We start from the raw sequence: 19,471 nt of genomic DNA on the forward strand, positions 1-19,471 counted from the left end.
CTGCCACATGATTATTTATTTCTTATCATCTACCACTCTGTCACAGTCTTTTGATAAGAGGATGTCTGAGAAATGATGAATATTTTAAAGGGTAATACTAGGGCATCTTTTGATGAAGGTGTGGGCAATTTAAGCCATTGTGTAGTCATTTGGACCATCAAGGGTAAGGTACAGTGTATTCCCAATACCTTACTTTCCTGAGTATAGGAAAATAAAATGTATTACTGTGTTCATGAGTGCAAATAAGGTTTGTCAGTTCGGGAATATAACTTTGACAATCATGGACCCTCCTGTTATATCCAATACACACAAATAATGATGATAATCATGCAGTCCCACATGTGATGATTTATGCTGGGATAATTTGCCCCCCCCCCCCCCCCCCCACAAGGTCACTAGCACTTATTTTTGCAATACTGTTGTATTTTTGTCACATTTTCTGTTTAATTCTTTTTGCCTGTCCACATGACACTACTAGTGTATTCAATCATGCAGCAAGTAATCTGGCAAGTTAGTACCTCAACATCTGCAGAAAATTGGTCGCTAGAATCGTACATTGGTTCTGGGTATCCTTTGCCTATGAATTTGCGTTAACTGGATAGCCTATGAGGTTATTGATGTGTATTGCAGTGTCATACTTGCGCAACTTGATCGATATAATATTATTGGAGGGCAAACCCCAATCTGGCCCCTTGCCATACACTTTAAAGCAGATCGCTTGACCATCTGTAAAATATGGTCTTTATGATGTACATGTTATGGTAAAATGAGAAATAGCTTGAAGATAGCGGGGGAAAAAATGCCTTAAAGAAGTAGATGAAACATCATCAGACTTGGTCACTCTTTTGTTATGTAAATAAGATGTTGTACAGATTGTATCTGTAGGATCACTACGAAATACCAAAGAATTCTGTATGCAAGTGTCATGTGATTTAAGTATTGTCACTTTTCTTCGTTGTGCGATCAAGAAGTGTTGATGTTGTCCATGAGAATGGAGTTCAATCTTGTCCACGGATTGCTTGTTAGTCAAGAGTTAATGCTTTGTATGTCGGTAATCCTTTTCTTTTTGTTTTTGTTTTTGATAGTAGTGCATCAGTATTATTCGCAATGGCATTTGCCAGCCAGTTGTGGAAGGAAGGACATTGTACGCATTAATGGCACATGGTGCTGAACACCTACTGTATCAATCTTTGCAAGAAAAATGAATGAGGACTACAAGGAGTGACAGTGCTCTTGAGCCTATATTGAGACGTTGGCTCATCACTACCTGAAGATAATTGGACAGAAATGTAGTAAGATAAGATGTTCACGCCGATCATTCTCGCCAGTGCATGGGTGCTTTACTAGTGGCAGAAACCACGGACAACGCGGCGAGGCAATCGTCGCGTTGCCAACTGTCGTTTATGGAAACTGCCACGTGCACTACGTCACGTAGTCTGTCTGGAATTCGTTCTCTTGAAATATTTATTCTTCTGTTGAGTTAAGAGTGAGAAAGGCCTATCCACGCCTGACAACGCTCGATGGTGTCGCAACGTTTCAATGTATGCAAGATACTGGAATGCAGCAAAATATTTGAGGATGCCTCCACCATGTCCACTGAAAATCGTTGAGAATTCCTTGTTTTGGCACATTTGGGTACAGTTAGTTTGTTGCATTTCCAGCATATTCAGTCACATTTCCTTCATTACAAGCCATGCAGTTGCCTGTCAAGCATGAACCATAAGTGTGTTTAACGTTGCACAGCAGTATTATGTAGTACATTATTTGTGATTTGGACTTTCAAAAGGTGCTTTCCGTGTCCTCAGAAGAAAAGAGAAAACAAAGATATCCTTCAGGCTCTATGTTCTTGTAAAGAATGCAGGTTATCTGTATTGTGTGGGTAATTCAAAATTGTTTTATGACAAGAGAGATGTAATAACTTTGTAAAAAAATATTGTATTTATTTTTCATGCATGTTGATATATCTTAAATCTTTCTTCTTCTTTTTTTTTTCTTGGACCCACATTGCACTTTGGCTCTGTGACAAGGGATGTACACGTGGGCATCCTACTTTTACATCATCACAAAGATCCTAGCTAACCCGGTTACGGGTCAAATGTTGCTAGGCAGACACTCCAGTTTACAAAATCTTAAACGCATTATCACAAAACCTGGTGAGGTCAAGACAAAAAATATATCTTATCTTACTTATTGTAGCATTCTCAAATTCTCCAGACTCTTGACTTGTAGTTATGAATATTTTGTCTCATGTTCTTTTCCAAAAATGTACCACCAAAGTCATGAGAAATCCGGGTACTGTACCAGACCAACACTTTCGAGAAACTGGGCCTTAAGTTCTGATGCAGTTGCGTACACAGGGCATGTAGTCACTATTAGTCAGTTTGTATTGCTGATTTGATGTATTTCATGATCACTACTAAATTTTTAATTGCAAAAACATTCATACACTTCACATTTCAAGCAGAATATCCCCGAAGTATAATTTTTTGTTATCATTATTATTTCTGAACAAATACAAAATTTCTCATTTTGCAACCAAATCATTTTATTCTGCAAATTCTGGGCTGTAAAGTCTATGAATGTATCAGAGTTATAAAGTGCTAGGTCCCTTTAACTTGATTTCAAGTAACTTATGTTTTTTGTTTTAAGGTACATTAGGAACTCTCATTTGAAAATAAAACACAAGCAAAACTATACTGAAGGTTTTGGAAGGCATGTGTCCGTCTTATTTGGGTTTTTTTACCATTTCAATTTTGTGTGTGTTTTTTTTTTAGTAGATGTATTGCAGCATTTGCTTTCTGAGGTCATGGTGTAACCTTGAAATGATAATGCCTCTGTCGCTGTGTAACTGAAAAAAAAAGTCCTTTCATGTGTATTTATAGAAGCTAAGGGAAATTCCATGAAATCCTTCATTTCTTCATGCCATGGGCAAAGTTATATAGGGCTGGAATGTCACTTCTGGTGTTTAGACTGCGCATGGTATCATTAAATTTTCGCAGGAAATTGGTAGGGCTTGCCAAAGAGGGCAATGACCTCTAAGTGATTAGCATAGTTTTATTCTCATCCTAAGGCCTGTCCACCAGTTCCATATTATTAAAGGGGCCCATTTTCAGAACTGCATTCAATATGAGCTTCCGCTTATGATTACGAAGTTTAGCATGCAGTTGAAATTTGATTGGGTGAAATTGAACGAAGTGATTAGGTTTAGAGTGTTCAGGCTAATTGCAGATGATGATATATTTTTCATATGCCGTGCTGAGTGATCATGCAAACAAAAATTTAGTCTGAAATCAGCATAATCAATTTTATTGTCATTATGCTTCAAATCATTCTGTTTGTTTGGAAGTAATTCGCAATAGTTATGAAGTCATTCCCACTCTTACTTCATTTGCATCATTGAACAGGAGCAAAATCAAAGTTCTAGGCATGAATTGAATCATAATATTGTCAGCACAAAATGCAAGTTCCCAACCAGTGTAATGCATTAAATGTAAATGTAAACGTGAAGATATTGCTGTATTTTTTTCTTGTTGACTGGAATAAAATTCATGAAATACACTTCTATCATTACCCTTTCTCAGAGATAATGTATGGATGTGATAGTAGTAATTATAGTCATAATAATTCATAGCACACATGGTCAGATGGGTAAGGCACAAAAAAAAAGATAAAAAACTGATTTTTCAAGGAAGAATTTGGGGACATTGCAAGATTTAGTAAAGCAAGAAAAGCCTTTGCCAGAGTTAAAATATATATATATATGATAACAAAACTGTCTTATATGGATTAAAAAAACATTTTTTTTTTAAGATTTTAACTCTGAAAAGATTGGGGGGGGGGGGGTTAAAATTTCCTAGTCTGTCATGTGGGTGCCAAGACAAGAACGCACTAAGGAGATGCTTGAAAATTGAATTTTGACAATTGATAAAGTGGAACCCGAGTATTGGAAAATTGTATGCAATGAAATACTTGATATGCCTGAGATGAAATATGTACTTTACTTTTTATTCTTTGATCTTATTGCATAGAAAAAAAACACATTTTTATACTTTATATTCTATTTTTTGGCTACTGATATAACAAACTCCATGATATAAAAAAAAAAAGAAAGGGATAGGAAAGATCTTGGGGTGCAAGAATCAGTGTATACTTGAGATTACGCCAATGTTAATGTGAAGGACTGGTGGGGGGCGGGGGTTGTTGCTGGGGGAAAGGGACGTACTGGTTTGGGTTCTCGATAATAGTTTTATTTTTGTGTTAACTTTAGGCAGGCATTGTATGGGAAAGACGGTATTAGCAAGCACAGTTGATTTAATTCTCTGAAAGGTGTTACACCCTTTCATCAACTAACATCCATTGCTACCTCATACACCATGTTTACTTTAAGAGGGTATCTCACTGAGCGATGAATGTTTGTGAATGTAGCGAGTTTTAGATTTCGTCAGGGTTTATAAAGAGTTGCAATCAAATTCGCATACAGTTTTCAGTGTCGCAGTTTTCCATGTCGCAATTTGTCGTGAAGAAATTTTTAACATGTTCAAAATTTCTTTATGACAAGAAAAACTGTTTGAAGATGTGATTGCAACTGTTAACGAATTTGATTTCAACTTTCTATGAATGCTGATGAAACCTAGAATTCGCTAGAATTCGCTACGTTCCCAAACATTAGTTGCTCAGTGAGATAACCCCTTTATTAATCATGATATGTCCTGGCAGTTTGGTTGTGAATTTCTCCTCCGAAAGCCGAATTTTGATGTGAAAGGATTTATCCCTGATTGAGGCATTTAGTTAACTTCTGGCCAGTCACAGATTTAACATTTATGATTGGTGCTATATAGAAACAGACAGATATAGACATCTAAACCATTTTAATGTGAGTTGAAGATAGGTTACCATGGCGATCATTTCAATGCAGTGGGGGGAAATTTTTTTTTTTTTTTATTTGCTTCTGAAATGTACAACAGTGCTATCTTCATATACCATAGTGCTATCATAATATGGAAGAATGTTCATGTATCTTGGAAAGCAGTGATAATAGATGTTATTATTTTATTAGTTTGAAATTCAGGCTGTAGATGTAAATATGTGGACTTTTTTTTCAGTGGCTGGAGGAATAATGTTGCTGTATCTGCAGGCTATGGGGTTAGCAGTTGACACATGTACATGTGTAAGACTTAAGTCAACATTTTCCAAACAGAAGAAAAAGAATGTATAAGAGTTCCAATGAGGGATTATTGTGTATTCATTGTTTAACTGCAAATGTTCCCTGTGCATATCCAGTTGTTGATTTTTAGGATTTTTTAAAAGAGTCTTAATGGCATGTCTTCTCGCCTGTAAAGATTTAGGCCATCCTGATGAATTCCTTGTTAATTCTATGCTCAATCTTTAAGTTTTTTTTTCTTCCTTTGAAATAAGTTAGGAATAGACATATCTTTTGTATTGTCTTTCTTTGCTTAAAGGATTGAACATAAATAAACCATGTACCATAGGAATGATGAATCTTGCAAATTATATTCTTGCTTGAATTATTTCATCTCATGATATCCATTGAGACCAACTGCATTTCCAGTATCTCAGCTTTATCTAGGATACCAGAGAGAGTTGAGGAAAGAATAATCCCGACTTATGGAGAAATATTGTTTTCCCCCCAGGCAGTGGGTACCCCAAAATGTCTGGTCTGCACCACACTCTCATGAAATTGTCACACTTTCACCTGTAGATGGCAGCAGACACAACTACAGGAACCTCATGGGGCATGATATTCAACAACCAGTCTAAGATTTGACAGAAAAACGACAAACTCCCAAGACTTAGTTTATTGTCATTTTGGTGTTGTTGCTATTGTGAACTACAAGCTGTGGGAACTGCCAGTTGGGCTACACCCCCCCCCCCCCCCCCCCAACAACAACAACAACAAAGGGGGGGGGGGATCAATTGCCAACATTGATGAGTGAATAGTCACACAATTTTTATTCTTGTGTTATGATGAATGTTTTTGTCAAATCCAGTTATTTTCAGCACTGTCCTTACACAGATGAACCCTTCCCATTGAAATGAAGAAGTCGGTGTCATATTTCAGACTTTAGTTCGGACAAGGAGCATTTGTGAGTTGTGTCACTGGCAAAATGCAAACTTATACTATAATCACTACTTTTATTTGGAAATAAATCCTCCCCCCCCCCCCCCCCATGTGGTGATTTTGTGTTACTTCTGGGCAATCTTTTCATGATGTAATTGTTAAAATCCTGTTTGTGTGTCAGGAATGATATTCAGTGATCTTCAGATTATTTCTCTTGTGATCTACTCGAATGTGAAAGTTGTCATCCTTCATGAGCAGTTTCTGAAACTCAAAAAATGAATTAGTCAATCAATAGCCAGATTTAGGAAGTAGTGATCAGTTGCAGGTTCTTGTGACCCTCATATTGACATTTATTTTAGTGCCCCTCCCCCCATTTGTTTTAACCAGAATTTTATTCAGTTACACTTATTTTGGTCAAGCATGCGTTTAAACCTCTCCTCACAGGTGCTTGCTTCTGCCTCTAAAATCAGTCATTACATATTACTTCATAGTTAAGAGGAAAACTTCAGCGACTGTGGTGTTTGAATTTACTATCTTTTGATTGCAGTATTAATGAAAATCGTTGAACCATATTTTCCTAGTTTACAAACTGTTAAAAGCATCCAGAATTTTGTCACTGTGTTTATAAGAATGAATAATGATATTACATCTTTCCAAATTTCTTTGCTCGGCCTCCAAGATATGCAGACTGAAAGTGCTCAATATTTTAATCGACACTGCCATCTCATCTCAGGTCTATAAAATTAGATTATATTGTTTAACAACTTCACAATGACGTGCATGTGTTACGATAAACTACTCGTGTATGTCTATCGACATTCGAAGGAAATAAATTCCAAGTATAGTTCCATATTCTTTGATTCAACAAGTAATTCTCGGCTAAAACTGGATAAGGGATTTGTTTCTTTTTAAGTTATGTGTTTTCTAGCTTTTTTTTTAATTGCAGGCTCACACAACTTAGCATCACAGTCCGTTGTTGCCCTCTCTCATTCACCAAGACATCTTTATTCATGTTATATTCATTTTCTTTCTCACCTCTGTATCGTGCTATTGGAGGCGTACTGATAAAGTGTGGACAATTATATAATTGGAGATGGACTGAATTAGTTTCCAGCACGAATACTAACGTAGATAACTTGTCCTTATGCGTACTCACGCACAGTAAACTATTCCGACTTGTAGTGTGGAATCCAGTATGTGCTGTTACTAATGAAAAAAATGACATTGACCTTTGTATTAAGGAGAAAAGGAGAGTGACGCAGTAAAAAAAAAGAATAAGAATAAATGCATAAGTTTATTTATCGTGGAGAGAAATGTGTTCTGTACACTGAAATATTACAGAAAAGGAAATGCTTGCTCTATTTATTGACTATTTAAGTTTTGTCGCCCATAGAGGGATATGCCAATGTCCTCCCTGTTTGTGTCGCTTTCATCAGCCTCGCTTACAAACATTTTTGTGACGTCATATTACATGGATTGTCATTATTTGTGCGTGTTTAACGGATTAAAGTATTGATACATTGTCTTTACTGTGGTGCACGTTTAGGAAAGTCTGTTACTACTCGCGAGGTTTGTGACAGATATGTACGCTGTATGAGCACTTCTATAATGGCGCGTACGTGTGGCGTCTTAATGCACTTTGTGCAGTGGGTTGGATCATGATGTTTGTAGTTCAGGCACATCACTCATACGAAATTATTGGACATGTATATCCGTGAGATAGTGTGGGTGAAAGAAGGTGAACATGTAGATATGTTAATCCATTCACGTGAATGATTTACTTCAAGACCAAATAGCCACAGGTTTGTACAGATCAAAATTCATGTTGTTTTTTTTCTTTTGTCTCCTCTGTGTAATTTTCTTTGTACATTTTAGCATTGACTTTCGCCTGTGTGGTGTAGATGAATCAGATGAAAAAACAAACAAACAGACAAACAAACAGAAATTACAGGAATTGAAAAGGTGCTCTAAAAGCAAGAACTTCTTTCCTCTCTTCGTCGAAGAAGTGGAGAGGAGGAGTACAAATATTCATGATGGTAAAAACTGAGTAACTTTGTCTTCTGTTCACTTTTGCCATCTTGCCTTTAAAGATCTATGATTGTTACTAATAAAAGAGACATAGAATTGTTCTCTTGAAGAAAAAAAAATGTTTTGTGTGTAATTATATACCGTCGTAAATCAATACAACTGTAATGGATGAAAATATATAGGTATATAAATGAATTTATGAGTTCATTGATCAATCATCTCTTTCCCTCCCCCCCCCTCTCTCTCTCTCTGCTTATATACCTATCTGTGTATATGTATGGGGGGGGGGGGGGGGGGGAAGTGGTTCACTTTTATTTAGAATGATTGATTATTGGTTACATAATAACCCTGATCGTGTTCAGTAGTACAAAAACAAGCGTCATAATAGGCCAATACTCAAAATACTTATGGTCTTTACTTTTCTTTCTAAAGGACATTGTGTACTGTCGAAAATTCCATTGGAAGTCGGGGTTTCCGAAGTTAAGGATGTTACTTGGGTCTTTTCATAAAGCTTGATCTTGAAAATGATCTTACGATTGCACTCGATCTTCTTTTGAATCTATGCTTTAAATCAAGTGTAAGTGTCTCTATGAAACAGACTTACAATCAGTATTGATCTTACGCTCGATTCGCTGAGTTACGCTCAATAAATCGAGCTTAAGGTCAATCGTATAACTCTACAAGAATCGGGCCCCTACTCTCGCGTAGTGTCGTATGAAATTATAGAGGTAAAATGCTACGATATTCGTGGGGTGGAATTTACAAATACAGCTATTCGGGGTTCTACGGCAGGTGTTTCCCGAACTTGTGGGCAACCAAATTATGTTGGGATGCATAACTGTGTAAACAATTTTTTTTTTCACAAAATTGATCCAACAGCATGATCGACACTTCACACCTTGAACTATTTCTTCTATTTAACGCCAGTTTATACGTTTGGCTCAGATGGAAGTACTTACAGACCTTATACCTCTGAAATGGATGGACTAGCCCGTCGAGCATCATAAAATGATTGTTTTTGTCATACCACACAATAATTTTATACGTAAATGAATCGGAGAAATAATTATATGAAAGAATGTTAGCCATTCCAGCAAGGAAAGAACTATTTAAAGGTGTTTATTAGGGTGAACCCTTTTCCAAAATACGAATACAATATAATTTAAGGCGAGGAGCACTTACTTTACATTTTGGAGGACTGCATTTTTGCTTCGGTGTACCGTGTATAGATGTAGAAAACACATGGAATTTTTGAGCTGAAAGACCTCCGTGATACATTTCAGAACCGATGATAAAACAAGTTTGCTGAAATATGAGACGGCAAAGACGTTGTCTCTCGATCATTTTTTATATATATATATTTTTCCTTTTCTTCTTTTTAAGATTTTTTAACACTTGTCTCTGTGATTGAGAAAGGACATTTTAACTTCGTGGCTTGGTAACTTACGACAAAAGAGGGCGCTATCAATCCACTATTGCACTATTTTCCCAACTTCTACGCACAAGTTAAGTTTTGCAGTTGAGTGAAGCTAATGCATTCTGTTCTTCTTTTACGAAGGAGATTAATGTGAACCAGTCAGTGGCGGATCCAGAGGGGGGCGCAAGAGGTGCACGCCCCCCTGTATTTATCGTTAAAAACAAAAGAAATAACAAGAAAAAAAAATTAAATGAAACCCGGAAGTGGCAACAGAAATATTAGTCACGCCCCCCCCCCCCCCCACTCCCTTTACAAAATTCCTGGATCCGCCCCTGCCAGTCTGTGGAATAAATCCCTGTGATACGTGACTTGAAATGTCGGGGAGGGGGGTATAATAATTCTTATTATGCTAATTTCATATCTCATTCTGATATCACGAGAAAGTGACTTGGAGTGATCTAAAATTCAGAGTTTGCCTAAAAATCTCTGTTGTACACAATTCAAGTCAACTCTAAAAGTAACTGTCTGGACGATGACCCCCCTATCAACTACTAGTATACTTTCTTTCAAAATACAGTAGGGCCTACAGTCTTTAAGAATAGACGTTTATAAAACTTCGGAGTCCACAACGTGAAGTATTCCTCCTCACTCCTCAGTTTAAGAACTTTGTTTCTTTACAGCTGCAGCAGTAAATAATTCTGCAAACCTAAAAAGCTTCTTTCCTTTCTAATATGACTCCGTGTTAGTAAGATCTTTAAGACACTTGAAGAAAATACATCACAAATTATTTCTGTGAATGCGATGAGCACAGGGAGAAATTGAGATCATTTCGTTTTCTTTCTTTCTCTAGCTCTTCTTTCTTTCTTGCTTGCTTTTTTCTTTCTCTTTTCTTCTCTCTTTCTGTCTCTCCCTCTCTCCAATTCATAAATATCACTTCTTTTGACTTTATGTACCTCTTTGCATAACAGCTCATCTGTTCATTTACCACTAGATGTTTGTCGTAGATACACAGGCCTTTTTGCTGTAAGATTATAGACAAGTCTTATTGTATGCGAATGTGATACGTGCAGAGTGGATCAGGGGCAATACACATTAATAGACAGAAGGCTTTCCTAATGGCGTAACAAGAATAATTAAACAAGAATCAATGCAACCGTTTTGTTTATTATACTTGCTTGTTTTTTTACTTTTTTGGCGCTCAAAATATTACACCAATTTACTATACAGGGTGAGATCTGTCATCTTCTGCGGACGTATTTCGAAAGATATTCCAACGTTTAGTTGTTGTTGTTGTTTTTTTGTTGTTGCTGTTTTTTGGTTTCACTCACACCGTTCCACAGTCCGACCTATTATTTTTGTATCTCATGGCCTGACATGGATTTAAAGACCATCAGTACAATACAAAGAAAATATCTCACAACTGTTTTTTTTTTCTTTAAATTGATGAGCTGCTTATGGGTATCTTTCATAAAGCAATATCACTAACAATGCGGAAAAACAACAACTTTGAATTTCAAACTTATCGTTACGTATCAAGTATCATGTGGTGAAACAGTTTTGTGTTACAATAATTGCCTAAACAGCAGGAATGCCCGTGATCGAGTATGTGACTGGTTTTTGCTGGAAGTATAGAACACAAGTTCTTTTCAGCTACTAGAATCTGATAAGACTGTAAAGGATAACGTACTTCGTTATTGTTGTTATCATTATTGTTATCATTGTAATTATTATTATTGTTGTTATTGTAATTATTATCATTATTATTATTATTATTATTATTATTATTATTATTATTATTATTACCTCGTAATCTTGGAGCTTGCAAAAAGAGGAAGAAGTAGGACCACAGACTTTCATCAGTGTACTGAAGAAGGACACAGGCCTTGATAGTACATGTATTAATGAACTGAGGACAGAGATACACAGGTTTGGATGTCCAACTTCGTTTATGGAACCCGAGTTGGCAGAAGCGGAAGCTAATTCATGCTCTCGAATAGTAGTAGTAGTAGTAGTAGAAGTAGTAGTAGTAGTAGTAGTAGTACATGTAATAGTAGTATTAGTAGTGGTAGCAGCAGCAGTAGTAGTAGTAGTAGTAGTAATAGTAGTAATAGTAGTATTTTTTATTACCCTTATCATTATTATTTTTGTTTTTGTTTATTAGATTTGATTGAAAGAAATACTTCATGTCTTTTAGAAGAACACTGATACGTGGTAACGAGGAGGTAACACTGATATAAATTTATGCCTTACTCATAAAATTAACCTTTAGTACACTCAACAAGAGATGGCGCTGTGACATCTACAAACTTGATATCATTTATTTATTATTGGTGGCAAAGCGGAACTGATTAAGTTTCTTCAGCGCATTGAAAGAAGGGTACGCATTGGCTTGCTTCTGCTGCAACAACTCTATCGAATTCAACTCCCCATCTCATGCTGTCATAACTTTTCTTTCTGTTTTTCTTTATCTTTCTCCTATCTTTCTATCGTCTTCATCTCCCCCTCAAAGACGAAAGATTTATATCCAGTGAAGCTCTCTTGTCAGACACAGCTTCAATTCTGTAGGATCTGGGATTACTTTGAACGTAAGGCTGCTGCTTGGCAACAAACGTGAAGTCACTGAGCATGCGCAGTATTGCTGTTGAATCTAGAATCATTGAAACTTGGCGTAGGAATGTGCATCATCATCGCAAAACATTTTCCTGGTTTCTCTGCAAAGTCAACTTGGGAGGTACTGGAAGGTTGATACATGCAGCCAGCCATTTTGATTTATATTTTGTCAAACATCAATTCATAAATTTCTCATTTGCACCTCTTCAGACACCGATACTCTTTGTGCTGTTTGAATCATGTGCATCCTATTTTCTTTCATCGTATTGTCTATTCACGATACAATAGTTTTCTTTTCTCTCCAAACCCCTGACTCATTCAGTCAGGGGCATAGGCGCCGGAAGTGGGGGGGCAGGGGGGGCGGCCGCCCCCCCAATCCAAAAAGTGGGGGGGCAAAACGCATTTTTGCCCCCCCAAAAAGCCCCCCCCCAAAAAAAAAAAAATAAATAAATAAATAAATGATAATAATAATGATTAAAATAAATGAATAAACAGAGAAAATAAAATAAATATGTATATATATGAATAAAAGGGAAAAATATGGCCACAAACGGCAGCTTTTGGACTGTAAAATGTCAAAATTTTCAAGCTCGCTCGCTTCGCTCGCTCGCATCCAGCAGTTGAGCCCGGTGCGCCTACCCCTTAATTTCTAAAGCGAAAAATATTGCTACGACGGCAGTTGTTGGACTCTAGAATGTCAAAATTTTCAGGCTCGCTCGCTTCGCTCGCTCGCATTGAATCGTTATGCCATTCTCCTAATGTTGCTGAAAGTAATTGCCAGTAGTTGCGCCCGATGCCCCCACCCCTTAACTTCCAAAGCGAAAGATAAGTATAGCTACAAACGGGAGTTTTGGGACTGTAAAATGTCAAAATTTTCAAGCTCGCTCGCTTCGCTCGCTCGCATTGAATCGTTATGCCACTTTCCTAATGTTGCTGCCAGTAATTGCCAGCAGTTGCGCCCGATGCCCCCCCCCCCCCTTAATTTCCAAATCGAAAGGTATAGTTACAAACGGGAGTTTGGGGACTGTAACAATCTCCATGTCAAAATTTTCAAGCTCGCTCGCTTCGCTCGCTCGCATTGAGTCGTTATGCCATTCTCCTAACGTTGCTGCCAGTAATAGCCAGCAGTTGCGCCCGATGCCCCCCTTAATTTCCAAAGCGAAAGATATAGCTACAAACGGGAGTTTTTGGATTGTAACATGTCAAAATTTTCACGCTCGCTCGCTTCGCTCGCTCGCATTGAATCGTTATGCCACTCTCCAACGTTGCTGCCAATAATTACCAGCAGTTGCGCCCGATGCCCCCCCTTAATTTCCAAAGCGAAAGATATAGCTACAAACGGGAGTTTTTGGACTGTAAAATGTCAAAATTCTCAAGCTCGCTCGCTTTGCTCGCTCGCATTGCATCGTTATGCCATTCTCCTAATGTTGCTGCCAGTAATTGCCAGCAGTTGCGCCCGATGCGCCGTCCCATTAATTTCCAAAGTGAAAGATATAGCTACAAACCCCAATTTGGGGACTGTAGAATGTCAAAATTTTCAAGCTTGCTCCCTTCGCTCGATCGCATTGAATCGTTATGCCATTCTCCTAATGTTGCTGCCAATAATTGCCAGCAGTTGCGCCCGATGCGCCCCCATTTATTTCCAAAGCGAAATAATAGCTACAATTAAAACTCCAGTTTTGGAACTGTAGAATAGCAAAATTTTCAAGCTCGCTCGCTTCGCTCGCTCGCATTTTATTGTTATGCCATTCACCTTATGTTGCTGACAGTATATAATTTCTCGATCGTTTCACACCGTCATTCCATAATCCATGTAAGGAAAACTTACAATGTTCCTCAATGACTGCGTTGTTGAATGTATCACATTCCGTAATGTATTGTAGTCCCATTATTGCTTACGCACACACGCACAAGCATGCAGACCGTCAAAATTACTTTATGGTTCCCCCCATGTTTCGACCCACCGTACGCCACTTTACATAATATATATATATATATATATATATATATATATATATATATATATATATGATAGATGTGTGTGCGTGTGTGTGTGTGTGTGTGTGCGTGTGTGTGTGTTTGTATGTGTATATTGTGTAACATATGCATGGTCTAATCTTGAGCCCCCTCCAATGTTTGCCCCCCCCAATCCAAAACTGCTTCCGGCGCGCCTGGTCAGGGGTTATTTTGATCTCATTCTCTATATTAAACAAACAGATACTTAACAGTCATAGTCTTGTTGAACTACATGGGTAATCAAATATTGTTATGGAATGTCACATTCTTTTCTGAGTATGACGTCACCATCATTTTCATGGTGGGATGTGAAATCTATGGTCCTAGTAAAACAATAACTTTCCAAGGTCCGTTAAAAGCTTGACAGGTCGTCTTGGAAGAAAAGTCTGATTATATTCACCGCAGTGTTTGGGCTGTGCAGAATGTATTCACCTGAATTTAACTCCTGCTCTTTGGCTACCAAGTGACATTTTGCAATGAAATCTGGTCAAACTGGATAGGTTGCAACAGAACTTGCATAAGACAATTGCTTGTAGATAGACAAGAACAAAACATGCTCAAACAATTCAACAGAGATGTTCTTCGTTCAGGCTGTGGCATGTGACAGGGCGCCCTCAGAGTTGAAGATAGTCCCAATCAATGGATCTGATAAAACACCGAATATAAATAACCGACAACTAAAAAGTTGGGGTTCTCTCACGTGTCTCATGCCAAGTTAGAAAATGATACTCGCGAATTTATTTTTCTTCGTTATTTTGTTTTCAAATAACGAATAGACTTTTGCACTTCAAGAAAAAAAAGGACATTTATACACAGACAATGATATTTACAAACCCTTGTATGTAGGCTTGAAGCTTACTCGAAAGGCCGGCTACAAAGCCAACAATACACGCGGACTTTCACACAATGCACAAACACAGGCATTATGATTCAAGTCATCACGTTTATAACGACGCCACACACTACGACATGCATGCATTAATACATGAAATTCAGCGCTTGCGTACTTCCCAGAAAAAAACAAAAAAACATTAAAAAAATTATCACACGCTTGAATGTAAACCTTGATTTAATGTAATACTGCCTTCAAATTATTTACTTGTTCAAAAGCCAGAAACGGTAGGAGGGACGCAAAGTGCCCACGACTGCATCAGTGGTTTCATATCGTACACACCTATATCCTCTCAGTAGTATATATCATTGATATCTATCATATTGATATATCATAAATGATTATAGGGCTATCTATATATTCATTTATACACATATGTATTACCTTTTCATTGATTTATTTTTACATTCATTTATCTTTGTTTGTATGTACATTAATTCTTTAATCTATTCATTTATTCATGTATTCATGTATTTATTCTGTGTTCATTCATCTACTCATCTGCCTTCTTTCATCCATTCATTTTTTGTTGTGATCAAGTACATAATTGGCTTTCGTGGTGATCCGGTGGAAGCGCACGCGCACATTCATCTTACACTCGCGCAAACACGAACAGAATCAAACTGTTATAGCGTAATAAATATTTCCATCAACCGACCTAAAGGTTTATCTCGTCCTGATTAAACATCATTCTGTCAGTAAACTCCCACGCTTTTGATTGGCTGTAACTATGTAGAGGACTCTAGGGCTGTGAAATTACCATAATTATGACCCGTTCCGGACTTACCAAACACGTGTCCTTTTCTCTCGCAACGAGTTACTTTTTGTCAATGACAACGAAACTAACCTAGAAAAATGATCGTGTAGGTCATAATAACCTTGAATTCATCCTATCTAGGCATTAATGCAAAGAGCCTAAAATTACCTTTCAAGTCAAGAAAACAGCCAGCAAGATGGCGGCAGTGGTTGTATTTTGGTGTAATAGTTCTTGTAGATGTGGTTGAATGTGAAAAGAAATATAAAAACATTAATTTCTTTCTGCAGAAGTGAACGTCTGGTGAAATCTAAAAGGAGAGAGTCTGTGTGTCAATCAGTGAATATCATGCCCGATGGTTCAGTAATCCGCTTTCTAATATCAGTTGATACTATAGACCCAGCATGCACATTGTGGGGATGAACCGCACTAAAGGCAAATCTTTGTGCCTGAACCTATATGTTGCTGAAAACACAGGGTGAAAAGATATGAAAGACTCTGGTTTTATTATACGTCGTCCCGTAGTTTCTAGGTGCGACTCTGAAACAAGTGCTTTCTTCATTTGTGATGTTCCTTCTTCAACCATCACAATACGTGTTCAGATAATAATAATTACCAGGTAACGTTGGTTACTGTAATAAGGCTCTCTGAAAGAGTCGTATACAATCAGGATTAGAACTGAAGAGGCTGCCTTGCGTATAGTTACTGTCAAAAATATCGGTGGGTTGGGATTAAAGAATGACAGAAGAGTATCGAGTTTGAGAAAAAAAAGAAGGGGGTGGGGGGGGGGACCAACAACGACTGAGCACATCGTTTGATTCAATGGCTGGACCAATCAAACGGTTTGGGAGGGAAACTTTTCTGAGATTTTGATTGTAACATCTTTTACAAATCTTCCCAATTATAGTCGGCATTGTTGTCTCTATGAACTTGATCATAATGGTGGCGTAATGAGAATGCTTGAAGTACTGTGGAAAGAGTCACGTTGATCGTTCAATTGTAGGGCCTGAACTTTTTCCTCTTACCCTTTCCCGCCAATTATGGGCCCCCTCTGAGTCCTACTTTCCCCCGGAAAGACCGGGGTTAAGTCTGCCGTTCGAAACAAGGTCTTGTCTCGGGGTTCATTCTTTTTCTTTTTTTTCTTTTTTTTCCCAGTAAGAAATTAAACAGCAGCTGCGCCACACTTGGCTGTTTTAATACTACACTGATTTATCGTGGTTAATCCCTAGTCCTCAAAGGCAAGGTCTCGTGTGCCATTGAGTTTAACGTCGTTAGTGTCTAACAGACGTCAATGACAGATAACATGTGCAGCGCATTTACTGTACAGAGTGGACGTGTTGGTGTGACGTGTGGAATGACATTTAAAGAGAATGTCCTTGTATAGAGTCTATACGAAGACATTTACGAATGATGTTCAGAGAACCGCCACGTTTAATAGACAAAAACATTAGTGTACTGTTCATATACCACATGAAATACGTTTAGTGTTCACCAAAACGGAGAAAATGACACATGGAAACGTGCCTAGTTTATAGAAGACAGACTTTTTGTTTCGATACGGAGTAATATACAATCAAGCACAGATCTCTATAGTCTAGAATGCAGACAGTTAATGGCTTGACAGAAAAAAAAATGACAGAGCAAATTATCTTCTTAAATTGAGGTCTGACCTTTACCCTTTGCATACAGACGACCTCACTTTGTTGCACCACGCATACCCTGCTGCAGGGGCGGATCCAGGAATTCTGTAAAGGGGTGGGGGGGGGGCATGACTAATATTTCTAGTGCCACTTCCGGGTTTCATTTCATTGATTTTCTTTTTATTTCTTTTGTTTTTTAGGAAAATTAAAGGGGGGGGGGCGTGTGCCGGTTGCGCCCCCCTCTGGATCCGCCACTGCTGCTGGAAAGAACACGTGTGTCCCATAGTCTAAGACACAATCTGAAACACAGTGTGAAATCTCTTCACACTGTTAAATTAGAGCGTTTTCACATTCATGGACGACTATTTGAACACATTGCAAACACACTGTGGGTCAGTGTGTTCTTTCAAGTAGGGTTGCCATTTTTATACCCCACCCCTTTATGTTAGATCGGTACTGAGCCAAAATGTGGGCTGCGAGTCGAGCTTCCATTTACGCACACCCAAATTCTCCCACGTGCAACCTGTCCTCCGTAAACTAAACTGGCTTCCCATCAGGTCCAGGATCCACTACAAGATACTTCTGCTCACTTTCAAATGCATCCACGGTCTCGCCCCTCCTTACTTATCTGAACTCATAACTATCCGTCATCCATCCCGGTACACCCTCCGCTCCTCACAGGGTATCGCACTGAAACGTCCAACTTCCCAGATGCTGGCCACATCTGGTGATAAAGCATTTTCATCTCCTGCTCCCAAACTATGGAATCAACTACCCCATAAATCTCTCCGCAACCAGCAATCTCACATCATCTTCAAGAAACATATAAAAACCCTCTTATTTCATTAATCATCCAATAGTAAAGCGCATTTGAACATGTACGTATATTACAGTACATTATTATTATCATTATTATTATTGTTATTATTATTATTATTATTATTATTATTATTATTATTATTATTATTATTACTATTACTATTATTATCATTATTTTTATTATTATTATGCAGGTATACCCATTCCACTGGAGAACGTGGGACGCAGCGTCGAAATCTTTAGAATGTGATGGATACAATACTCTCGAATGTTCTTACATGCTCATGAATTAACATAAGAAGGACTCAAGCATATAGAGAATAGTAAAGAATGTAGAACTTTGTCTCTCTAGAACAGAAACTAAGAATCAATCGTTCCCCTGTCACTTCTTCAGAGTAGGCGCTCAATGGAATCTTTTCAATTCAATTCGATGCAGTTCAATTCATTTCAATTCAGTTCAATTCAATTCAATGCAATTCAAATCAATTCAATTCAATTCAATTTAATTCAATTCAGTTCAATTATATTCAATTCAAGTCAATAGTTGAAAGTTTATCTATTCCCATCAGAGGCAATCTCATGTTGTCTCATATTATAGGGGCATTACAGTCAACCTCGCTTTAACCAACCTCCCACATGTCGGAAGACCTGTAAGTCGAAAAATCAACTCCACCATGGGTTTGTAACATAACAGTGTAATGTGTTAATTCTATCGCGTAAGTCGAAATTCGCACAAAGGCGAATGAGTTTCTCCGGGTTCCTTAGTGGATTTTACTTAGGCGAGGTTCACTGTACTACTCAGGGAAGCCTCCCTCACGTTTTGAAGCGAAATGTGATCTGATAAACCTAGGGGATTCGACGTCACGTCGAAATAATACTTTGATATTTACATCTTACATCCAACTGGACCCCATGGAAGACCAGCTTAACGTATATAGCTGAATATGGGCTATCCAGCCATCTCTCAGATGAAAATGAACAAACAAACAAACAAACAAACAAACAAACAAACAAACAAACAAACAAACATTTGCACACTGAAAATCCTGCCACTCCTTACGTTATGGGAAATATAAGAGAGAGAGAGAGAGAGAGAAATAGGGAATGCTTTGACATTTATGAGAACTTTACGGGCGGGCTGCTACTTATTCCATTAAAAAAAAATGAGCATAATTAATTGTGATAAAACCACTTCTAACATATTAAGACCCACAAA

Source organism: Diadema antillarum, unplaced genomic scaffold (assembly GCF_040938485.1).
Source record: "Diadema antillarum isolate AM-2024a unplaced genomic scaffold, OU_Dant_1.0 seq00000776_RagTag, whole genome shotgun sequence".
NCBI classification, from domain to species: domain Eukaryota; kingdom Metazoa; phylum Echinodermata; class Echinoidea; order Diadematoida; family Diadematidae; genus Diadema; species Diadema antillarum.